Below are 26584 nucleotides of genomic sequence, written 5' to 3' on the forward strand. Positions count from 1 at the left end.
GGTACACCCTCTCTCCTGTCTTCCTGTTTAGAGGTACACCCTCCCTCCTGTCTTCCTGTTAAGAGGTACACCCTCCCTCCTGTCTTCCTGTATAGAGGTACACCCTCTCTCCTGTCTTCCTGTTTAGAGGTACACCCTCCCTCCTGTCTTCCTGTTTAGAGGTACACCCTCCCTCCTGTCTTCCTGTTAAGAGGTACACCCTCTCTCCTGTCTTCCTGTTAAGAGGTACACCCTCCCTCCTGTCTTCCTGTTTAGAGGTACACCCTCCCTCCTGTCTTCCTGTTTAGAGGTACACCCTCACTCCTGTCTTCCTGTATAGAGGTACACCCTCACTCCTGTCTTCCTGTATAGAGGTACACCCTCCCTCCTGTCTTCCTGTTGAGAGGTACACCCTCTCTCCTGTCTTCCTGTATAGAGGTACACCCTCCCTCCTGTCTTCCTGTTTAGAGGTACACCCTCTCTCCTGTCTTCCTGTTTAGAGTTACACCCTCCCTCCTGTCTTCCTGTTTAGAGGTACACCCTCTCTCCTGTCTTCCTGTATAGAGGTACACCCTCCCTCCTGTCTTCCTGTTTAGAGGTACACCCTCCCTCCTGTCTTCCTGTTTAGAGGTACACCCTCTCTCCTGTCTTCCTGTATAGAGGTACACCCTCCCTCCTGTCTTCCTGTTTAGTTTAGAGTTACACCCTCCCTCCTGTCTTCCTGTTTAGAGGTACACCCTCTCTCCTGTCTTCCTGTATAGAGGTACACCCTCCCTCCTGTCTTCCTGTATAGAGTTACACCCTTCCTCCTGTCTTCCTGTTTAGAGGTACACCCTCCCTCCTGTCTTCCTGTTTAGAGGTACACCCTCTCTCCTGTCTTCCTGTTTAGAGGTACACCCTCTCTCCTGTCTTCCTGTTTAGAGTTACACCCTCCCTCCTGTCTTCCTGTTAAGAGTACAACTCAAAACAAGCAGCCAACACAGCGGCACGCTTACAGCTATTGTGTTAAAGAGGAGGGGGTATCTGTTTACCCAGCTATATCAGTGTGTGTGTGTGTGTGTTTATGTGACCACTCCGAAGTACAGTATTAATCTGCTGTGACAGCAACAGGCCACAACCACCCTCACTGTGTTGTCGATACCCCCTCTCACCTGGATTAAAGGGATTTATAATCTATGATTAATTCATTATTCTGCATCATGCTGTTTGCTCTGTTTATACAAGGTCTATATGTAGGCTTCCTGTGTCTATATGCCAGGCTCACAGTAATACTGTAGGCTTCCTGTGTCTATATGCCAGGCTCACAGTAATACTGTAGACTTCCTGTGTCTATATGTCAGGCTCACAGTAATAGTGATGTAGACTTCCTGTGTCTATATGCCAGGCTCACAGTAATACTGTAGGCTTCCTGTGTCTATATGTCAGGCTCACAGTAATAGTGATGTAGACTTCCTGTGTCTATATGCCAGGCTCACAGTAATACTGTAGACTTCCTGTGTCTATATGCCAGGCTCACAGTAATGCTGATGTAGTCTTCCTGTGTCTATATGCCAGGCTCACAGTAATACTGATGTAGACTTCCTGTGTCTATATGCCAGGCTCACAGTAATACTGATGTAGACTTCCTGTGTCTATATGCCAGGCTCACAGTAATACTGATGTAGACTTCCTGTGTCTATATGCCAGGCTCACAGTAATACTGTAGACTTCCTGTGTCTATATGCCAGGCTCACAGTAATACTGATATAGACTTCCTGTGTCTATATGCCACGCTCACAGTTATAGTGATGTAGACTTCCTGTGTCTATATGTCAGGCTCACAGTAATACTTTTGCAATAATTTATAAAAACCTGTTTTTTCTTAGTCATTATGGGGTATTGTGTTTAGATTGATGAGGAATAAATAAACCTAGGAGGCTTATGGTTCTCACCTCCTTCCATAGACTTACACAGTAATTATGACAACTTCCGGAGGACGTCCTCCAACCTATCAGAGCTATTGCAGTATTAACTGACATGTTGTCCACCCAATCAAAGGATCAGAGAATGAATCTAATGCTTAAAGCATAAGCTACAGCTAAATACCACTGCAGTACACAAAATGTGGTGAGTAGTTGACTCAAAGAGAAAGACAATAGTTGAAACAGTTTTGAACAATTACATTTCTTCAAAAATGAAGGAGAAGCAAGAGAGGTGGAGAGAGAGCTAGCTGTATATATATATTTTTTTTCACTATATAGAAATCACTCCTCCATTTCCTTCTTACAAAAATTATACTAGTTTGCCTAATTTCAGTTTGTTACAAAACAAGCAAGTATAGTGTAGAGAATCATTGTACCATCTAAACCGCTGGGAAATATATTTTCCATAACCAAAACATTTGTATTTTCAGCTGTTTGAAGCTGGTGTACATAACCGAAAGTAGGACGCAGAAACTAAACATAAGAACGGGGCGAATAGAAATAGCACACATAGAACAGATCTACCGCTTCTTAGACTTGCTTTCAATGATAATGACAGATCTATAACAATAATTTCTGTGTGAATTTGGTTGGTTCGCCTAAAAAGTTTGCAGCTAGTTTAGCCTACTCAAATACCTGGCTCAAACAGAGAGGGATGCTATGTCATCTAGCTGGCTAAGGCTATCCAACACTGGAACTCTTCCAAGTGACGGTAAGCATTTGGTTTTGTTCATTTATTGCCACCCGGGCCCGCTGGTGTAACTGCTAAACTGCTTGCTGTACACTGTATGGCATGATTGCAGTGGGTTTACTAACGCGTTAGTTCTAGTAGCTATGTTGACTACAGCGTTAGCTGTTGGCAACAATGTAGGCTGTGTGTAACGGTTAGTGGTTATGGTACAAAGGTTTGGATTGGAACATTTTTTTTGCCTAGTCACAGAACGGTGCATAGATGTGAGAATGAACTATACAGCGAGCAAATAGATCATGCTGTTTGTATGTGGCTGGTATGAAAGTGAACTGTGTTTGGAGTGATCAGGGGTGTATTCATTCCGCCGATTCTGTTGAAACGTTTCTTAAACTAATGCAAACGGAACAAAATGGGGAGAAACATACTGTACCTGATAATTGTCCAATAGAAACTCTAATTTGCAGCTGTTGGACTAACGATTACATCCTAGGTCAGCTAGATGCAGGCAAGTGTGTGCAAGATGGTATTGAATGTATCACTGTCTGTCACCTTGATTACTAAAAAATGTTCTCTCGACCTGCGCACCTGCATTGGTAACTTTCATTCGTAGGCTAAGTTGTAGCAACCTCATGATGGGTACAGTTAAAATCCAAGAATCATGTATACCCTAAACATATCGATGTTACGTTGAGCAGGGTGAATGGAATATGAATGACTTTTATCCAGTGTGCAGTAAAACGAAATAAGGACATGCTCATAAAAAAATGAATCGTCCTCCCTAATCTTAGACGGCACTGACCGCCCCTGGTATATATATATATATACCTGCGCCTGTTTTTGTGTAATTTGATGACAGGGCTTGTTGTATATTAACAGCTCAATCACACAGACAGGCAGTGTCGGTGTGAAGGCAGGAATGTACTTGTCCAGACTTGTCTCTGGGTGCATAGGGCTCTCGGTCAGAAGTAGTGCACTATGTAGGGAGTAGGGTTCCATTTGGGATGCAAACTCTTGTGTTCATCTAGTTTTTTCAAAGCCCTCCAGACACACACTCGAGACGCCATATTAACGGTCCAACTGGCGCTTTTTGATCATGTCGACAGCGGGGAGCTGCTGCTCTATAAATACCTAGCAGTGTGTGTGTGGTGTGTGTGATGTGTGTGATGTGTGTGATGTGTGTGTGTGTGTGTGTGTGGTGTGTGGTGTGTGTGAGGTGTGTGTGGTGTGTGTGTGTGTGTGTGTGTGATGTGTGTGTGTGTGAGGTGTGTGTGTGTGTGTGTGGTGTGTGTGTGAGGTGTGTGTGTGTGGTGTGTGTGATGTGTGTGTGTGTGTGTGAGGTGTGTGTGATGTGTGTGTGTGTGTGTGTGTGTGTGTGTGTGTGTGTGTGTGTGTGTGTGTGTGTGTGTGTGTGTGTGTGTGTGTGTGTGTGTGTGTGTGAGGTGTGTGTGTGTGTGTGTGTGTGTGTGTGTGTGTGTGTGTGTGTGTGTGTGTGTGTGTGTGATGTGTGTATGTGAGGTGTGTGGTGTGTGTGTGTGTGTTTGTGGGTAGTTTGTGTTGTTAATTTTTGTACAGTGCTGCCCTGACCATCCTCTATAGAGACTACTACAATCCTCTGTAGAGACTACTACAATCCTCTGTAGAGACTACTACTACCCTCTATAGAGACTACTACTACCCTCTATAGAGACTACTACCCTCTGTAGAGACTACTACCCTCTGTAGAGACTACTACCCTCTGTAGAGACTACTACCCTCTGTAGAGACTACTACCCTCTATAGAGACTACTACCCTCTATAGAGACTACTACTACCCTCTGTAGAGACTACTACCCTCTATAGAGACTACTACTACCCTCTGTAGAGACTACTACTACCCTCTATAGAGACTACTACTACCCTCTGTAGAGACTACTACCCTCTGTAGAGACTACTACTACCCTCTGTAGAGACTACTACCCTCTATAGAGACTACCACTACCCTCTGTAGAGACTACTACTACCCTCTGTAGAGACTACTACCCTCTATAGAGACTACTACTACCCTCTGTAGAGACTACTACTACCCTCTGTAGAGACTACTACTACCCTCTATAGAGACTACTACTACCCTCTATAGAGACTACTACCCTCTGTAGAGACTACTACCCTCTGTAGAGACTACTACCCTCTGTAGAGACTACTACCATCCTCTATAGAGACTACTACCACCCTCTGTAGAGACTACTACCCTCTGTAGAGACTACTACCCTCTGTAGAGACTACTACCATCCTCTATAGAGACTACTACCATCCTCTATAGAGACTACTACCCTCTGTAGAGACTACTACCATCCTCTGTAGAGACTACTACCATCCTCTATAGAGACTACTACCCTCTGTAGAGACTACTACCCTCTGTAGAGACTACTACCATCCTCTATAGAGACTACTACCCTCTGTAGAGACTACTACCCTCTATAGAGACTACTACCACCCTCTGTAGAGACTACTACCCTCTGTAGAGACTACTACCCTCTATAGAGACTACTACCATCCTCTATAGAGACTACTACCCTCTATAGAGACTACTACCATCCTCTATAGAGACTACTACCATCCTCTATAGAGACTACTACCTTCTGTAGAGACTACTACCATCCTCTATAGAGACTACTACCACCCTCTATAGAGACTACTTCCACCCTCTATAGAGACTACTACTACCCTCTATAGAGACTACTACCATCCTCTATAGAGACTTCCACCCTCTGTAGAGACTACTACCCTCTATAGAGACTACTACCACCCTCTGTGAGTAGACGGCTCTGCTCTTGCAGTCAGTCAACCTCCCTCCCTGGCCACCAGCACCGTAGCAGCAGCCTTTGCTAGTAGCACCTACGAGGACTATTTTTTCTCCATTAATGGACACACTTTTCAGAGCCAATTCTGAACAAGAATAAAATTTCCCTCATTTTTGTCAGGTGTGTTTTAAATTAGTTTAATTGTCTAATTTGACCTACTCTTGATGTATGCTCATTTGCCAAATTTAGAATTTGGGCTACTGCTAAGGTGCTGGTAGCCAGGGAGGTATGGGACTAGTACGCTCTTAGAAAAAAGGGTTCCAAAAGGTTTTTTCGGCTGTCCCCGTAGGAGAACGGTTTTTGTTTCTACTTAGAAAGGTTTCTACTTAGAACCAAAACGGTTCTACTTGGAACCAAAAGGTTTCTACTTAGAACTAAAAGGTTTCTACTTGGAACCAACAAGGGTTCTTCAAAGGGTTCTCTTATGGGGACAGCTGAATAACCCTTTTTGGTTCTAGATAGCACCTTTTCTTTCTAAGAGTGTAGGGCAGTGAGTCCTCACACAACAAACGTATAAATAAGGACACAGACTCCTCCATATCAAGTTAATGTGCTGCTAGCCTATTTCAAAAGCCTGAAGGCACCCTATTTCTATGGGCCTTGGTCAAAAGTAGTGCACTATGTAGGGAATAGGGTGCCATTTGGGATGCACTCAAAACAAGAGGCTCATAATGCACTGAACAGTCAGTAGGTGCTCTACATTCTCCCTGGTTTCACAGAAGTCCTTTAACCCCTAAAAGCCTTGCCCTGAGCTAACATATGGAATTGTTTTAAGATGGTCATACCCATAGATCATTTAGCTGTTGGATGTTGAATTTAAAAACAAGTATTTAAAAAGTTTAAAGGTGATCCAGGAAAGTATATTTAGCTTTCTGGCTTTGATTTCGTAATTCATACTCTTGCAGGTCGTCAAACACAAAGGGGCGTCTCATCTTTTCTGTAAGGAGCTGTTATGCTGAGCTGTTATTGAAGTGAGTCCCACATGGCACCATATTCCCTATGTAGTGTAATACTTTTGACCATATTCCCTATGTAGTGCAATACTTTTGACTATATTTCCTATGTAGTGCAATACTTTTTACTATATTCCCTATGTAGTGCAATACTTTTTACTATATTCCCTATGTAGTGCAATACTTTTTACTATATTCCCTATGTAGTGCAATACTTTTTACTATATTCCCTATGTAGTGCAGTACTTTTTACTATATTCCCTATGTAGTGCAATACTTTTGACTATATTCCCCATGTAGTGCAATACTTTTTACTATATTTCCTATGTAGTGCAATACTTTTTACTATATTTCCTATGTAGAGCAATACTTTTGACTATATTTCCTATGTAGTGCAATACTTTTGACTATATTTCCTATGTAGTGTAATACTTTTGACTATATTTCCTATGTAGTGCAATACTTTTGACTACATTTCCTATGTAGTGTAATACTTTTGACTATATTTCCTATGTAGTGCAATACTTTTGACTATATTTCCTATGTAGAGCAATACTTTTGACTATATTTCCTATGTAGTGCAATACTTTTGACTATATTCCCTATGTATATTTTGGGCTTCCGATTGGCGCAGCGGTGTAAAGCACTGCATCTCAGTATTTGAGGCGTCACTACAGACACCCTGGTTCAATTCCAGGCTGTATCACAACTGGACGTGATTGGGAGTCCCATAGGGCGGCGCACAATTAGCCCAGCGTCTTCCGGATTTGGCCGGTGTAGGCCGTCATTGTAAATAAGAATTTGTTCTTAACTGACTTGCCTAGTTAAAGAAAGGTTCAATAAACATTCAAAATAATTTTGTGCAATACTTTTGACCAGGGCCCACAGGGCTCTGCATTTTACCAGTAGCACATTACTGAAATACTCATTCAGCTGAGACATTGTTCTCCATCTTGACCTTTGGCCCTCCTCTCCTCTGATATCATATCAGTATGGCTTCCACACAAAGACATATGATAACAGCATGGCTCTGCCAGACTGGCTTCCACACAAAGACCTACACAAAAGTATGTGGACACCTGCTCGTCAAACATCTCATTCTAAAAATCATGGGCATTAATATGGAGATGGGACTATAACAGCCTCCACTCTTCTGGGAAGGCTTTCCACTAGATGTTGGAAAATTGCTGCAGAGACTTGCTTCCATTTAGCCACAAGAGTATTAGTGAGGTCCGGCACTGATGTTGGGCGATTAGGCCTGGCTCGCAGTCTGTGTTCGATGGGGTTGAGGCCAGGGCTCCAGTTCTTCCACACCGATCTCGACAAACCATTTCTGTATGAACCTCGCTTTGTGCATGGGGGTATTGTCATGCTGAAACAGGAAAGGGCCTTCCCCAAACTGTTGCCACAAAGTTGGAAGAACAGAATCATCTATAATGTCATTGTATGCTGTAGTGTTAAGATTTCCCTTCACTGGATCTAAGGGGCCTAGCCTGAACCATGAAAAACAGCCCCAGACCATTATTCTTCCTCCACCAAACTTTACAGTTGGCACTATGCATTGTGGCAGGTAGCGTTCTCCTGGCATCTGCCAAACCCAGATTTATCTGTCGGACTGCCAGATGGTGAAGCATGATTCATCACTCCAGAGAGTGCGTTTCCACTGCTCCAGAGTCCAATGGCGGCAAGCTTTACACCACTCCAGCCGACACTTGGCATTGCGCATAGTGATCTTAGGCTTGTGTGTGGCTGCTCGGCCATGGAAACCCATTTCATGAAGCTTTAGACAAACAGTTATTGTGTTGAAGTTGCTTCCAGAGGCAGTTTGGAACTTGGTAGTGAGTGTTGCAAATGAGGACAGACAATTTTTGTGCACTATGCGTTTCAGCACTTGTCCGTCCCGTTCTGTGAGCTTGTGTGGCCTATGACATCCTATGACAGTGCCCCATTGAAAATCACTGAGCTCTTCAATAAGGCCATTCTACTGCCAATGTTTGTCTATGGAGATTGCATGGCTGTGTGCATATCATTATGGCTCTGCCAGCCTAGCTTCCACACAAAGACATATCATATCATTATGGCTCTGCCAGCCTAGCTTCCACACAATACATATCATATCACCATGGCTCTGCCAGCCTAGCTTCCACACAAAGACATATCATATCACCATGGCTCTGCCAGCCTAGCTTCCACACAAAGACATATCATATCACAATGGCTCTGCCAGCCTAGCTTCCACACAAAGACATATCATATCATCATGGCTCTGCCAGCCTAGCTTCCACACAAAGACATATCATATCATTATGGCTCTGCCAACCTAGCTTCCGCACAAATACATATCATATCATTATGGCTCTGCCAACCTAGCTTCCACACAAAGACATATCATATCACAATGGCTCTGCCAGCCTAGCTTCCACACAAATATATATCATATCATTATGGCTCTGCCAACCTAGCTTCCCCACAAAGACATATCATATCACAATGGCTCTGCCAGCCTAGCTTCCACACAAATACATATCATATCATTATGGCTCTGCCAACCTAGCTTCCACACAAATACATATCATATCACCATGGCTCTGCCAACCTAGCTTCCACACAAATACATATCATATCACCATGGCTCTGCCAACCTAGCTTCCACACAAATACATATCATATCATTATGGCTCTGCCAACCTAGCGTCCATACAAAGACATATCATATCATAATGGCTCTGCCAACCTAGCGTCCATACAAAGACATATCATATCATAATGGCTCTGCCAGCCAAGCTTCCACACAAAGACAAGGGAATGATGCCACACCCTGCCTCACATCAGCAGCAGCAGTCTGTGCCTCAGTAATAGGATCCTCTACTATGAGCTAATAGAATTAGTGTAGCGTGCTGCTGGGCTCAGTCTGTCTCTCTGTGTTGCTATATCCCCCCACAATCCCCCCCGGCCGCAGCTGCACCCATGATTGACTATGCCCAGCACACCCCACCCCAATCCACCCTAGCCCTCTGGCTGTAATCTAAACACTGTGATCGTAGCACAGCACAGTGATAACATCCAGATAAGACATTTGATGCTCTGTGGCTGACATCTTTGTCTCATACTACTAACCCTCTTAAGGACAAAACAGACTACTGCACAGATGAACAGTTAAAAGCAGCAGGGGGCCGTCCTATCGCCCCTGACCACATGTTCTGTTAATTCCCAGATTATTCTAGGCTTGAATGTGGCTGCCGTGAAGAATGTCCTTTGTATCAGTATGATACTGTCTGATGGTGTATCTGTATGGTCCTGTCTGATGGTGCATCAATATGATACTGTCTGATGGTGTATCAATATGGTACTGTCTGATGGTGTATCTGTATGGTCCTGTCTGATGGTGTATCAATATGGTACTGTCTGATGGTGTATCTTAATGGTCCTGTCTGACTGTGTATCAATATGGTACTGTCTGATGGTGTATCTTAATGGTCCTGTCTGACTGTGTATCAATATGGTACTGTCTGATGGTGTATCTTAATGGTCCTGTCTGACTGTGTATCAATATGGTACTGTCTGATGGTGTATCTTAATGGTCCTGTCTGACTGTGTATCAATATGGTACTGTCTGATGGTGTATCTGTATGGTACTGTCTGACTGTGTATCAATATGGTACTGTCTGATGGTGTATCTTAATGATACTGTCTGACTGTGTATCAATATGGTACTGTCTGATGGTGTATCTGTATGGTACTGTCTGACTGTGTATCAATATGATACTGTCTGATGGTGTATCAATATGATACTGTCTGATGGTGTATCAATATGGTCCTGTCTGATGGTGTATCAATATGGTCCTGTCTGATGGTGTATCAATATGATACTGTCTGATGGTGTATCAATATGGTACTGTCTGAAGGTGTATCAATATGGTACTGTCTGATGGTGTATCTGTATGGTACTGTCTGATGGTGTATCTGTATGGTACTGTCTGATGGTGTATCAATATGGTACTGTCTGATGGTGTATCTGTATGGTACTGTCTGATGGTGTATCTGTATGGTACTGTCTGATGGTGTATCAATATGGTACTGTCTGATGGTGTATCTGTATGGTACTGTCTGATGGTGTATCTGTATGGTACTGTCTGATGGTGTATCTGTATGGTACTGTCTGATGGTGTATCAATATGGTCCTGTCTGACGGTGTATCAATATGGTCCTGTCTGACGGTGTATCAATATGGTCCTGTCTGATGGTGTATCAATATGGTCCTGTCTGATGGTGTATCTGTATGGTCCTGTCTGACGGTGTATCTGTATGGTACTGTCTGATGGTGTATCAATATGGTCCTGTCTGATGGGGTATCAATATGGTCCTGTCTGACGGTGTATCAATATGGCTCCTGCCAGCCCGACACATCATATTATCCCAGAGCTATTTCTCCTGGAGAAGACATCTAAAACTGACAAACTGCAGCCATGAGGAAAAATAATTACTTATTTATCACCCTGCGGAGAGAACATCTATATCACACGGCTGCAGTCATTGATTTACTGTATCGGCAGGGCATTTTGTTTTATTAGGGGACTGGTTGAAAAATAAAGTGGCCTCCCAGACTGCTTGAATGAACCGGTCCTCTACAGGGGCTCAAGGAGACATGGGGAGGTGGGAACGTGGCAGGGCTTCTATGAGGAACAAGTGCCATTTTTAAATGCAGGAGGGTGTGTGTGTGTGTGTGTGTGTGTGTGTGTGTGTGTGTGTGTGTGTGTGTGTGTGTGTGTGTGTGTGTGTGTGTGTGTGTGTGTGTGTGTGCGCACTTGGAGGGATGAGGAGGTTGTTTAATAAGCAGTAAGGCCATCATTGTAAATAAGAATTTGTTCTAAACTGACTTGTCTAGTTAAATAAAAAAAGTTTAAGTTGTTTGTTCACAGGTGTCAGGTGTTTAGCCTGCACACACACACACACACATCCTACCACTGCTCTTCTCAATTAGTTAGCTCTCTCTCTCAGTCACACTAACCTGTCTCCAGAAGACAGCTTACAGTTAAGCTAGTTCTCTTTCTGGTAGTAGTGCTGTTGTTATTGTTGTTATTGTTGCTGTTGTTATTGTTGCTGTTGTTGTTGTTATTGTTGATGTTGTTGTTGTTATTCTTGCTGTTGTTGTTGTTATTGTTGCTGTCGTTGTTGCTGTTGTCGTTGTTGTTGTTGTTTTTTATTTTATTTTTTATTTCACCTTTATTTAAATCCAGGTAAGCTAGTTGAGAACAAGTTCCCATTTACAACTGAGACCTGGCCAAGATAAAGCAAAGCAGTGCGACACAAACAACAACACAGAGTTACACATGGAATAAACAACCGTACAGTCAATAACTGTTGTTGTTGCTGTTGCTTTTCCTGGCTTTTCAGCAGTCTAGTCTAGTTTAGTGTGTCTACCAAACTCATCCCAAATGGCACCTTATTCCCTATATAGTGCACTTCTAAAGTTTGAAAAGTAATGCACTATGTAAGGAATACGGTGCCCTCCCCTTCAGTCCAGTTTCCTATTGAGCTGATTCAGTGTTTTCTGCCGGGGGGTAGACGATCATGTCATCATGACCAGACCAGACCAGGGCTGCCTGGGTCCATGACAGTCTGGATCGATGTGGAGGGCGGCTGTGTTGGTGATGGAGTGAGGGAGGGAAGAATACTGTCTGGAGAAAGAGAGACAGAGAGAGAGAGTGAGAGAATGAGAGAGAGAGATTTATTTCACTTTTGTTTATTATCTATTTCACTTGCTTTGGCAATGTTAACATATGTTTCCCATGATAATAAAGCCCTTAAAATTGAATTAAATTCAGAGAGAGAGAGGGAGAGAGAGACAGACACATAGACGGGGAGAGAGAGAGTATTTATTTCCCCTTTTGTACTTTAACCATTTGTACATCGTTACAACACTGTATATATAGTTGAAGTCGGAAGTTTACATACACTTAGGTTGGAGTCATTAAAACTCGTTTTTTCAACCACTCCACAAATTTCTTGTAAACAAACTATAGTTTTGGCAAGGTTAGGACATCTACTTTGTGCATGACACAAGTAATTTTTCCAACAATTGTATACAGACAGATTATTTCACTGTATCACAATTCCAGTGGGTCAGAAGTTTACATACACTAAGTTGACTGTGCCTTTAAACAGCTTGGAAAATTCCAGAAAATGGGGTCATGGCTTTAGAAGCTTCAGGGAGGCTAATTGACATAATTTGAGTCAATTGGAGGTGTACCTGTGGATGTATTTCAAGACCGACCTTCAAACTCAGTGCCTCTTTGCTTGACATCATGGGAAAATCAAAGGAAATCAGCCAAGACCTCAGAAAGAAATTGTAGACCTCCACAAGTCTGGTTCATCCTTGGGAGCAACGCCTGTAGGTACCATGTTCATCTGTACAAACAATAGTACGCAAGTATAAACACCATGGGATCATGCAGCCATCATACCGCTCAGGAAGGAGACACGTTCTGTCTCCTAGAGATTAACGTACTTTGGTGCGAAACGTGCAAATCAATCCCAGAACAACAGCAAAGGACCTTGTGGAGATGCTGGAGGAAACAGGTACAAAAGTATCTATATCCACAGTAAAACAAGTCTTATATCGACATAACCTGAAAGGCCGCTAAGTAAGGAAGAAGCCTCTGCTCAAAAACCGCCATAAAAAAGCCAGACTACGGTTTGCAACTGCACATGGGGACAAAGATCGTATTTTTTGGAGAAATGTCCTCTAGTCTGATGAAACAAAAATAGAACTGTTTGGCCATAATGACCATCGTTTCCTTTGGAGGAAAAAGGGGGACGCTTGTAAGCCGAAGAACACCATCCCAACCATGAAGCACGGGGGTGGCACCATCATGTTGTGGGGGTGCTTTGCTGCAGGAGGGACTGGTGCACTTCACAAAACAGATGGCAACATGAGGAAGGGAAAAGTATGTGGATATATTGAAGAAACATCTCAAGACATCAGTCAGGAAGTTAAAGCTTGGTCGCAAATGGGTCTTCCAAATGGACAATGACCCCAAGCAATGACCCCAAGACCCCAAGCAATGACCCCCGCACCAAAGTTGTGGCAAAATGGCTTAAAGACAACAAAGTCAAGGTATTGGAGTGGCCATCACAAAGCCATCACAAAGCCCTGACCTCAATCCTATCGAACGTTTGTGGGCAGAACTGAAAAAGCGTGTGCGAGCAAGGTGGCCTACAAACCTGACTCGGTTACACCAGCTCTGTCAGGAAGAATGGGCCAAAATTCACCCAACTTATTGTGGGAAGCCTGTGGAAGGCTACGAATTAAGTGTATGTAAACTTCTGACCCACTGGGAATGTGATGAAAGAAATAAAAGCTGAAATAAATCATTCCCTCTACTAATATTCTGACATTTCACATTCCTAAAATAAAGTGGTCATCCTAACTGACCTAAAACAGGGCATTTTTACGAGGATTAAATGTCAGGAATTGTGAAAAACTGTGTTTATATGTATTTGGCTAAGGTGTATGTAAACTTCCTACTTCAACTGTGCACATAATATGACATTTGAAATGTCTTTATTATTTTGGAACTTCTGTGAGTGTAATGTTTACTGTTAATTTTGTACAGTTTATTTCACTTTTGTTTATTATCTACTTCACTTGCGTTGGCAATGTTAACATATGTTTCCCATGCCAATAAAGCCCTAGAATTGAATTGAATTGAGAGAGAGACAGAGACAGAGACAGAGAGAAAGAGAGAGAAAGTGGATGAAGGTGAGACTAGTAAGTGATGACTTGATCCTGACCTACTCTCATTGGCTGTCAGAGATGAGACAAGTTGGTACCAACCGGTCTGGTAATATCCATCCACAACACTGTCACTGACTAGAGCAATAAGAAGATCACTCTAATCATCCAGGCCCTATATGGAAAACCCACAACGCTAATATGGGTCTAATCATAATAGATGATATGCCATGCACACACACACACACACACACACACACACACACACACACACACACACACACACACACACACACACACACACACACACACACACACACACACACACACACACACACACACACACACACACAGATGTATTGTCAAGAGGCAGTTAATAGCAAAGCGTTTCTAATTAGTTCATTCTGACACTGGCTTCATCCCCACTTCCATGTTGTCACAGTAACAATCTTCCTGTATACACAAACACTAGATTTATCAATGTTTCTAAGTGAGTCAAAACAGTGAGGGGAGAGAGGGATGAAGTCATAGCCAAGACAAGAGAGCGACAGATGGAGGGGATATCCCCTAGAAAGGAGCACTACACCTCTCTCTCTCTCTCTCTCTCTCTCTCTCTCTCTCTCTCTCTCTCTCTCCTAATGTTACTCGTCACATAACCAACATAGGCTCAATATCTGAGAGAAAGAGAGAGATAACGTAATAGCCAAGACAAGAGAGCAAACAGATGGATGGAGAGAGAGAGAGGGAAAGATGGGGAAGGGAGGGGGAGGGGTATGGGGAGAGGGAGGGGGAGGGGGAGGGGGAGGGGGAGAGGGAGGGGCTTATTTTTTATTGAACCTTTATTTAACTAGGTTAGTCAGTTAAAAACAAATTATTATTTACAATGACAGCCTACCAAAAGGCAAAAGGCCTCCTGCGGGGACGGGAGCTGGGATTAAACATTTAAAATAAAAATATAGGACAAAACACACATCAAGAGAGACACCACAACACAACATAAAGAGAGACCTAAGACAACAACACAGCATGGCAGCAACACAACATGACAACAACATGGTAGCAACACAACATGGCAGTAGCACAACATGGTAGTAGCACAAATCATGGTACAAACATTATTGAGCACAGTCAACAGCACAAAGGTCAAGAAGGTAGAGACAACAATACATCACGCGAAGCAGCCACAACTGTCAGTAAGAGTGTCCATGACTGAGTCTTTGAATGAAGAGATGGAGATAAATCGGTCCAGTTTGGGGTTTTTTTGCAGCTCGTTCCAGTCTCTTGCTGCAGCAACCTGAAAAGAGGAGCGACCCAGGGATGTGTGTGCTTTGGAACCTATAACAGAATGTGACTGTCAGAACGGGTGTTGTATGTGGAGGATGAGGGCTGCAGTAGATATCTCAGATAGGGGGAAGTGAGGCCTAAGAGGGTTTTATAAATAAGCATCAACCACTGGGTGTTGCGATGGGTTTACAGAGGAGTATAGAGTACAGTGATGTGTCCTATAAGGAGCTTGGTGGCAACTATGATGGCCGAATGGTAAAGAACATCTCGCCGCTCAAGAGCACCATTATCTGCCGATCTATAAATTAACGTTTCAGTAATCTAGCATGGGTAGGATGGTCATCTGAATCAGGGTTAGTTTGGCAGCTGGGGTGAAAGAGGAGCGATTACGATAGAGGAAACCAAGTCTAGATTTAACTTTAGCCTGCAGCTTTGATATGTGTTGAGAGAAGAAGAGTGTACCATCTAGCCATACTCCCAAGTACTTGTATGAGGTGACTACCTCAAGCTCCAAACCCTCAGAGGTAGTAATCACACCTGTGGGGAGAGAGGCATTCTTCTAACCAAACCACTTGCCCTTTGTTTTGGAGGTATTCAGAACAAGGTTAAGGGTAGAGAAAGCTTGTTGGACACTAAGAAAGCTTTGTTATAGAGCATTTAACACAATATCCGGGCAGGGGCCAGCTGAGTATAAGACTGTATCATCTGCATATAAATGGATGAGAGAGTTTCCTACTGCCTGAGTTATGTTGTTGATATAAATTGAGAAGAGCGTGGGGCCTAGGATCGAGCCTTGGGGTATTCCCTTGGTGACCGGCAGTGGCTGAGACACGCGATGTTCTGACTTTATACACTGCACTCTTTGAGAGAGGTAGTTAGCAAACCAGGCCAAAGACCCCTCAGAGACAACAATACTCCTTAGACCGACCCCAAGAATGGAATGGTCTACCGTATCAAAGCTTTGGCCAAGTCAATAAAAGTAGCAGCACAACATTGCTTAGAATCAAGGGCAATGGTGACATCATTTAGGACCTTTAAGGTTGCAGTGACACATCCATAACCTGCGCGGATACCAGATTGCATACCATAGAGAATACTATAGACATCAAGAAAGCCACTCAGTTGATTATTGACAAGTTTTTCCAACACTTTTGATAAAAGTGACTGCCTTCCAAGCAATGGGAACCTCCCCAGAAAGGAGAGACCGGTTAAAAAGGTTGGAGATAGGCTTGGTGATGATAGGGGCAGCAACCTTAAAGAAGAAAGGGTTTATACCATCTGACCTGGATTTTTTGGGGGGGTCAAGTTTAAGGAGCTCCTTTAGCACCTGGGACTCAGTGACTGCCTGCAGGGAGAAACTTTGTAGCGGGGCAGGGGAAGAAGAGGGACGAGCATCGGGGTCCCATTAGATGGGGTGAGAGATGGACGGGCAAGGAGGCATACGAATCCTGACTTAATGAAGTGGTGATTAAAGAGCTCAGCCATGTGCTCCTTGTCAGTAACAACCACATCATCAACATTAAGGGACATGGGCAGCTGTGAGGAGGACGGTTTGTTCTTCTGGTCTTTAACCGTTTTCCAGAACTTCTTGGGGTTAGACTCACAGAGAGAGAACTGCTCCTTAACCTGTTTGGGCTGCAGGGGGCGTATTGAGTAGCCAGATAAAATGTGCCCATTTCAAACGGCCTCGTACTCAATTCTTGCTCGTACAATATGCATATTATTATTACTATTGGATAGAAAACACTCTCTAGTTTCTAAAACCGTTTGAATTATTTCTCTGAGTGAAACAGAAGTCATTCTGCAGCACACTTCCTGACCAGGAAGTGGAATGTCTGAAACCGAGGCTCTCTTCTACTCCCTGCCTATACATGGGCATGATACGTAAGAGTCTACGTGCACTTCATACACCGTCCCCTGGGTGTCAAGAGGCGGTGAGAGAAGAAATTTCGTGTTTATCTTGGTCTGACGTTGAATACAGGCTCTTTGTATGACGTGTCCCTCATTTCCGGTACTCTGAGGAGCGCGCGCTGGACAGTGGGATTGCCTTCTGTTTAGCTGCCGTTATGGACGACCAATATCTCCGGCTTTGATTTTATTTGATACATGTGACCATATCATCGTAAAGTATGTTTTTTCAATATAGTTTAATCAGATTATTGAAAATTTTTCGGGAGTTTTGCCGTGTTCCGTTCTCTGACTTTGTTGACGATGGAGCGATTCGTGCCACCCAGCTAGCGCGCGTGCTAAATGAAGAGGGAAAATGAACGTTCTAATTCCAAACAACGACTGTTCTGGACAAAGGACACCTTGTCCAACATTCTGATGAAAGATCAGCAAAAGTAAGAAACATTTTATGATGCTATTTCATATATCTGTCGTGCATGTGAACTAGTCGTGGGCGGCCAACGTTTGGGTACTCTAGCTATACCGAAGCTGCATATCATAATGAAGTTATTTTTTAGAATTCTAACACTGCGATTTCATTAAGAACTAATGGATCTATCATTTCCTATACAACATGTATTTTTTAGTTATGTTTATGAATAGCTATTTGGTCAGAATATGTGTGTCAGAAAAAGTGTCAGGAAAAATCTGGACGTAGTGGGGAAAAGTAGCTAAGTTAGCACACGGTGTAACCATTGATTTCAGCTCTAAATATGCACATTTTCGAACAAAACATAAGTGTATGTATAACCTGATGTTATAGGACTGTCATCTGAGGAAGAAAATCAAGGTTAGTCAAAAATTATATATATTTTGCTTGTTTGTTACGATCGCTTACTTTTGCTACTGGGAAATGGCTTGTCTTTCTGGCTATTGTGCTAAGCTAATATAACGCTATATTGTGTTTTCGCTGTAAAACACTTGATAAATCGGAAATATTGTCTGGAAACACAAGATGCCTGTCTTTCAATTGCTGTACACTATGTATTTTTCAGAAATGTTTTATGATGAGTAATTAGGTATTTGACGTTGGTGTCTGTAATTATTCTGTCTGCTTTCGGTGCAACTTCTGATTGTAGCTGCAATGTAAACTATGATTTATACCTGAAATATGCACATTTTTCGAACAAAACATAGATTTATTGAATAACATGTTATAAGACTGCCATCTGATGAAGTTGTTTCTTGGTTAGTTAGATTGGCTTTGTGCATGCTACCTGTGCTGTGAAAAATGTCTGTCCTCTTTTGTATTTGGTGGTGAGCTAACATAAATATACGTGGTGTTTTCGCTGTAAAACATTTTAAAAATCGGACATGTTGGCTGGATTCACAAGATGTGTACCTTTCATATGCTGTATTGGACTTGTTAATGTGTGAAAGTTAAATATTTAAAAAATATATATTTTGAATTTCGCGCCCTCCACTTGAGCTGGCTGTTGTCATAAGTGTACCGACGTCGGGCTGCAGCCATAAGAAGTTAAAGTAACTACCTTTGGCCTTCCGGATAGCCTGAGTGCACTTATTTCTCATTTTTCTGAACGAGAGCCAGTCGGCCTGAGTATGCGTGTGCTGAGCCTTTCGCCAAATGGAATTCTTGAGGTGGAGTAATTCTGCAAGATCACGGTCGACCAGGGGCTGAACCTGTTTATAATTCTCATTTTCTTTATGGGGGTGTGCTTGTTAACAATACCACTGAAAATATCCCAAAAGAAGATCCAAGCGTCTTCGACAAAGGGGATCAAGCTGATTCTATACCATTTTACAGAGGCCCGTTCATGAAGGACGGTTCATTAAAGTTTTTTAGCAAGCGTCTATAACAAATCAGGACAGGTCGTTTCACTGAGCAGCCATTACGAACACATGCTGTAAAACAGTGATCACTAAGGTCATTAAGGAAAACACCAGACTGATACTGATCAGGATTATTTGTGAGGACAACATCAAGGAGAGTAGCCTTTTCTGGGTGTTTGGAGTCATATTTTGTGGGATTGGTAATAATCTGAGAAAGATTAAGGGAGTCCCATTACTTTAGGATTTGGTCAGATGGTTTAACCATGTCCCAGTTTAGGTCACCTAGCAGGACAAATTCAGACTTAGTGTAAAGGGCCAGGAGAGAGCTTAGGGCAGGTAGGGTACAGACTGGTGCTGATGGAGGACGATAGCACCCAGCAACAGTCAACAAAGAGCTATTTGAATCTTTAATGTATTAAACCAGCAAATCAAATTGTTTGGGGACAGACTTGGTGGAGACAATCAAGCACTGAAGGTGATCCTTGGTAAAGATTGCCACTCCACCACCTTTGGAAGATCTGTCTTGCCGAAAAATATTATAATCAGAAATGTTAACTTCAGTGTTCAAAACTCTCTTTCTTAACCACGTCTCAGTAATGACCAACACATCTGGATTGGAGCTGTGAACCCACACTTTCAGGGGTAGTGGGAGAGGGAGGGGGAGATGAAGGGGAAGGAAGAGAGGGAGGGGGAGATGGAGGGGGATGGGGAGAGTGAAGGGGAGAGGGAGGGGGATGGGGAGAGTGAAGGGGAGAGAGAGGGAGATGGAGGGGGATGGGGAGAGTGAAGGGGAGAGGGAGGGAGGGGGAGTAAGAGGGAGGGGGAGAGGGATGGGAAGAGGGATGGAGGGATGGGGGGAATAAGAGGAAGGGGGAGATGGAGAGGGAGGGGAAGAGTGAAGGGGAGAGAGAGAGGGAGGGGGAGAGAGAGGGATGGGGAGGGGGAGAAGCAGGGGGAGAGTGAGAGGGGGGGTAAGGGGGAGAGAGAGGGAGGGGGAGAGTGAGAGGGAGGGGTAGGGGGGAGAGAGATGGATGGGGAAGGGGAAGGGAGGGAGGGGAAGAGGGAGGGTGTGAGCATCCTACAAAGCTCAGCAGGTTCAGCTAGGCTGTTTTGCTCTGTCTCACATCACAGGTTCAGCTAGACTGCTCTGCTGTGTACCACATCACAGGTTCAGCTAGGATGTTCTGCTGTGTACCACATCACAGGTTAACTTTGACCAACCACAGACACACTGTAGGGACTGGCTGGCTACATCACATCAAATCACATTTTATTTGTTACATGCGCCAAATACAACAGGTGTAGTAGACCTTGCCGTGAAATGCTTACTTACAAGCCCTTAACCAACAATGCAGAGTTTTTAAAAAGTAAGAACAATTTGCTAAATAAACTAAGTGAAAAATAGTAACACAATGAAATAACAATAATGAGGCTATCGGTACTGAGTCGGTGTGCTGGGGTATGGGTTAGTAGAGGTTATTGATGTAGCTGGGGGTAAATGCATAGATAATAAACAGTGAGTAGCAGCAGCGTATGTGAAGTGTGAAGGAATGTGTGTGTGTTGCGTCAATATGCATGTGTGTGTGTGTGTCCATGTGCGCGTGTGTGTGTGTGTGTGTTGGAGTATCATTGTAGTATGTGTGAGTGTGGCTAGTGAGTTTGAGTCATTTGAATGTACATTGAGCCTGTGCAAGACCTCCTCCTCCTCCTCCTCCTCCTCCTCACTCTACCCGATGAAGCCCAGCCAGCAGATGGATAATAAGCCCAGTCTGTCACCCATTCTCTAATGGAATGTCACATTTGTGTGTCGCAAATGGCACCCAATAACATACATAGTGCATTACCTTTGACCAGGGTCCATAGGGCTCTCTTCAAAAGTAGTGCACTATGTAGGAAATATGGTGCCATTTGGGACACGCACGTTGTCCACACTCATCCTTAGCTTCTGAGCATAGCTTTATTAAAGATGCTGCTGCCCTGAATCAAATCAACCCTTTCTGTCCTCTCTTATCTGTCAATGGGTCTCTCTCTCCCTCTCTCTGACTCTCTCTCCCTCTCCCTCTCCCTCTCTCTGTCTCTCTCCCTCTCTCTATCTCTCTCTCCCTCTCTCTCGCCCTCTCTCTGTCTCTCTCTCCCTCTCTCGCCCTCTCTCTGTCTCTCTCTCCCTCTCCCTCTCTCTCTCTCTCTCTCTCTCTCTCTCTCTCTCTCTCTCTCTCTCTCTCTCTCTCTCTCCCTCTCTCTGTCTCTGTCTCTCTCCCTCTCCCTCTCCCTGTCTCTCTCCCTCCCCTCTCTCTGTCTCTCTCCCTCTCTAGGTCTCTCTCCCTATCTCTGTCTCTCTCCTTCTCTCTGTCTCTCTCCTTCTCTCTGTCTCTCTCCCTCTCAACTTAATACATTTAATTCGGAAAGTATTCAGACCCCTTCCCTTTTACCAAATGTTGTTACGTTCCAGCCTTATTCTAAAATGGATTGAATAGTTATTTTTCTACCATTAATCTACACCCCATATTGACACAGCAACAACAGGTTTTTAGATATTTTTTCTAATTTATTCAGTACTTTGTTGAAGCACCTTTGGCAACGATTACAGCCTCGAATATTCTTGGGTATGACTCTACAAGCTTGGCACACCTGTATTTGGGGAGTTTCTCCCATTATTCTCTAAAGAACCTCTCAAGCTCTGTCAGGTAGGATGGGGAGCGTCTCTCCAGAGATGTTTGATCGGGTTCAAGTCTGGGCTCTGGCTGGGCCACTCAAGAACATTCAGAGAGTTGTCCCGAAGCCACTCCTGCATTGTCTTGGCTGTGTGCTTAGGGTCGTTGTGATGCTGGAAGGTGAACCTTCACCCCAGTCTGAGGTCCTGAGCGCTCTGAGACTTTTTCATCAAGGATCTCTCAGTACTTTGCTCCGTTCATCTTTCCCTCAATCCTGACTTGTTTCCCAGTCCCTGTCGCTGAACTACATCGCCACAGCATGATGCTGCCACCACCATGCTTCACTGTAGGGATGGTGCCAGGTTTCCTCCAGACGTGACACTTGGCATTCAGGCCAAAGAGTTCACTCTTGGTTTCATCAGACCAGAGAATCTTGTTTCTCATGGAGTCCTTTAGGTGCCTTTTGGGCAAACTCCCAGCGGGCTGTCATGTGCCTTTACTGAGGAGTGGCTTCCGTCTGGCCACTCTACCATAAAAGCCTGATTGGAAGAGCTCTCCCATCTCCACAGAGAAACTCTGGAGCTCTGTCAGAGTTACCATTGGGTTCATGGTCACCTCCCTGACCAAGGCCCTTCTCTCTCGATTGCTCCGTTTGGCCTGGCGGCCAGCTCTAGGAAGAGTCTTGGTGGTTCCAAACTTCTTCCATTTAAGAATGATGGAGGCTACTGTGTTCTTGGGGACCTTCAATGCTGCAGAAATGTTTTGGTACCCTTCCCTCAGATCTGTGCCTTGACACAATCCTGTCTCGGAGCTCTACGGACAATTCCTTCGACCTCATGGCTTGGTTTTTGCTCTGACATGCACTGTCAACTGTGGAACCTTATATAGACAGGTGTGTGCCTTTCCAAATCATGTCCAATCAATTGAATTTACCACAGGTGAACTCCAATCAAGTTGTAGAACATCTCAAGGAGGATCAATGGAAACAGGATTCACTTGAGCTCAATTTCAAGTCTCATAGCAAAGGCTCTGAATACTTATGTACATTTTATTTTTAATACATTTGCAAAAATGTCTAAAAAACAGTTTTCGCTTTGTCATTATGGGGTATTGTGTGAAGATTGATGAGAAAAAAAGATTGAATCAATTGTTACAAGGCTGTAACGTTACAAAATGTGGAAAAAGTGAAGTGGTCTGAATAGTTTCCCGAATGCACAGTATACTTTATTAACATGGAAAGTAAAGCACATCCATTGTCAAAGTAAACATAAGAACGACGGTCAAAGACAGGAATAGACTAGACTGTTGGTGATGAAGCAATCATAATGATACGTGGTAATCATATTAACAGCAATTACAACCCAGAATCATAAAGAACAGACTAATATGAATAATCACACTCTACCTGCTGTCTACTTCTCACTGTCTGTCCCTCAGGTTGTGGAAGGAGGCCACACATTTGGCTGATAAAACACAGCGTTTTGTTTTTCACCAAGTACGTATTTAAAATTCTTCATATTGTTTTATAATTTGGGGGAAGAATTTCTTACTTCAAAATCTCTGTCACAATTTGACAGAAAATGCAGCTCTGTCTATCTCTTCCTGCGGGCAGAATGAGCACAGCCTGTCCTCTTTAGGTAATCAGGTTTGCCTGGGACGACCGGTCTCTATGGCCCACCTCTCTCTATCTCCCTCTCAATTCAATTCAAAGGGCTTTATTGGCATGGGAAACATATGTTTAGATTGCCAAAGCAAGTGAAATAGATAATAAACAATAGTGAAATAAACTATACAAAATGAACAGTAAACATTACACTCACAGAAGTTCCAAAGGAATAAAGACATTTCAAATGTCATATTATGTCTATATACAGTGTTGTAATGATGTGCAAATAGTGAAAGTAAAAAAGGGAAAATAAATAATCATAAATATGGGTTGTATTTACAATGGTGTTTGTTCTTCACTGGTTGACCTTTTCTTGTGGCAACTGTCCATAGATTTTGCTGCTGTGATGGCACACTGTGGTATCTCACCCAGTAGATGAAGTAGGGCATTTATCAAAATTTGATTTGTTTTCGAATTCTTTGTGGGTCTGTGTAAACCGAGGGAAATATGTGTCTCTAATATGGTCGTACATTTGGCAGGTTGGGAAGTGCAGCTCAGTTTCCACCTCATTTTGTGGGCAGTGTGCACATAGGCAAACCTGGCTCTCAAGAGAAGACAGGCTAAGGCGGTCTCTCTCAATAGCAACTCTATGCTCACAGAGTCTGTACAAAGTCAAAGCTTTCCTTAATATTGGGTCAGTCACAGTGGTCAGGTATTCTGTCTGGGTGGGCATCTAGCCTTGGTGACGGCTCTGGTTCGGGACATAGACCCCGCTCCGCTCGCGGATCCCTCCGCTTCCGTGGAACCGGACTGTGGATCGTCGCCAGAGGCTCCGGACCGTGGATTGTTGCCGGAGGAACCGGACCGTAGATTGTCGCCGGGGACTCCGGACCGTGGATCGTCGCCGGAGGAACCGGACCGTAGATCGTTGCCGGGGACTCCGGACTGTGGATCGTCGCCGGAGGCTCCGGACCGTGGATCGTCGCCTGAGGTACCGGACCGTGGATCGTCGCCGGAGGCTCCGGACCGTGGATCGTCGCCTGAGGTACCGGACCGTGGATCTTCGCCGGGGACTCCGGACCGTGGATCGTCACCGGGGACTCCGGACCGTAGATCGTCGCCGGAGGCTCCAGACTTAGCAACCCTCGTTGTAGGCTCCGTACTGAGAACCCTTACTGGAGGCTCTGGACTGGGAACCCTCGCAGGAGGCTCAGGACTAGGAACCCTCGCTGGAGGCTCCGGACTGGGAACCCTCGCAGGAGGCTCTGGACTGGGAACCCTCGCAGGAGGCTCTGGACTAGGAACCCTCGCTGGAGGCTCCGGACTGGGAACCCTCTCAGGAGGCTCTGGACTAGGAACCCTCGCTGGAGGCTCCGGACTGGGAACCCTCGCAGGAGGCTCTGGACTAGGAACCCTCGCTGGAGGCTCCGGACTGGGAACCCTCTCAGGAGGCTCCGGACTAGGAACCCTCGCAGGAGGCTCTGGACTGGGAACCCTCGCAGGAGGCAGTCCAGAGCCTCCAGCCCAGCTTTGTAGGCCTCAAAAGCAACAATACAAAATCAAGATCCCACAACCACAGTGGGGAAAAGGCTGCCTAAATATGATCCCCAATCAGAGACAACGAAAGACAGCTGCCTCTGATTGGGAACCATACCAGGCCAACAAAGAAATACAAAAACTAGAGTACCCACCCTAGTCACACCCTGACCTAACCAAAATAGAGAATAAAAAAGGATCTAAGGTCAGGGCGTGACATCCGTTTTGGATAGATAATTATTTGTGTTGTTGTTTGTTTTATGTTTTTCAATTTTCCCAGAAGTGGTTAGAGTCTATGGATTCTTCAATTACATTGAGCTGCTTTCTGACATGCTGTTCCTTCTTTTTCCGTAGTGTATTTCTGTATTGTTTTAGTGATTCACCATAGTGAAGGTGTCGGCTCAGGTTTTCTGGGTCTCTATGTTTTTGTTTGGACAGGTTTCTCAATTTCTTTCTTAGGTTTTTGCATTCTTCATCATACAATTTGTATGATGTATTTAATTTTCTGTTTGACATGTTTAAATTTGACAGGGAAGCTGAGAGGTCAAATATACTGTTCAGATTTTTTACTGCCAAGGAACAGTAAACTGAAAGTCAGACAACTTTCCAGGAAGTTGTCTGAAAGGGATTGAATTTGTTGTTGCCTAATTGTTTTTTGGTAGGTTTCCACACTACATTCCTTCCATCTATAGCATTTCTTAATATTACTCAGTTCCTTTGGCTTTGATGCCTCATGATTGAGTATAGCTCTGTTCAAGTAGACTACGATTTTGCTGTGATCTGATAGGGGTGTCAGTGGGCTGACTGTGAACTCTCTGAGAGACTCTGGGTTGAGGTCAGTGATAAAGTAGTCGTCAGTACTACTGCCAAGAGATGAGCTATAGGTGTACCTACCGTAGGAGTCCCCTCGAAGCCTACCATTGACTATGTACATACCCAGCGTGCAACAAAGCTGCTGGAGTTGTTACCCGTATTGTTGGTTATGTTGTCATAGTGGTGTCTATGGGGGCATATGGGGGAGGGAATGCTGTCACCTCCAGGTAGATGTTTGTCCCCTTGTGTGCTGAGGGTGTCAGGTTCTTGTCCAGTTCTGGCATTCAGGTCGCCACAGACTAGAACATGTCCCTGGGCCTGGAAATGATTGATTTCACCCTCCAGGGTGGAGAAGCTGTCTTCATTAAAGTATAGGGATTCTAGTGGGGGGGATATAGGTAACACATAGGGGGACATTTTTCTCTGTTGAGATCATTTCCGTTTGAATATCTAACCAAATGTAAAATGTTCCTGTTTTGATGAATTTAATAGAGTGAATTAGATCTGCTCTATACCAAATGAGCATACCCCCTGAGTCCGTTCCCTGTTTCACACCTGGTAGTTTGGTGCATGGGACTACCAGCTCTATGTAACCTAGAGGAAAACCTCGCTCTCTCTCTCCTCTATACCAGGTTTCTTGTAGGAAGACAATGTCTGTATTTCTGATTTATTTGGTGAAGTCCAGGTTCCTGCTCTTTAGGCCAAAGGCAGATGACCTCAGGCCTTGGATATTCCAGGATGAGATAGTGAAGGCTTTGTGTCCCATAAAGTGTCCAATGTTGTTAGTCGTGTGGTTT

At 44.0% G+C, this 26584-nt stretch overlaps 1 protein-coding gene across 1 annotated transcript in view; it reads left to right on the forward strand.

Annotated features, from left to right (window-relative positions):
* LOC120056172 (zinc finger E-box-binding homeobox 1-like) overlaps positions 1–26584 on the forward strand; it is a gene marked incomplete at its 3' end in the record, with an annotated part of 116709 nt that overhangs the window by 56366 nt on the left and 33759 nt on the right. The gene's annotated exons all lie outside the window — the stretch shown is intronic.

This window comes from Salvelinus namaycush, chromosome 11 (assembly GCF_016432855.1).
Source record: "Salvelinus namaycush isolate Seneca chromosome 11, SaNama_1.0, whole genome shotgun sequence".
Lineage (NCBI taxonomy): Eukaryota > Metazoa > Chordata > Actinopteri > Salmoniformes > Salmonidae > Salvelinus > Salvelinus namaycush.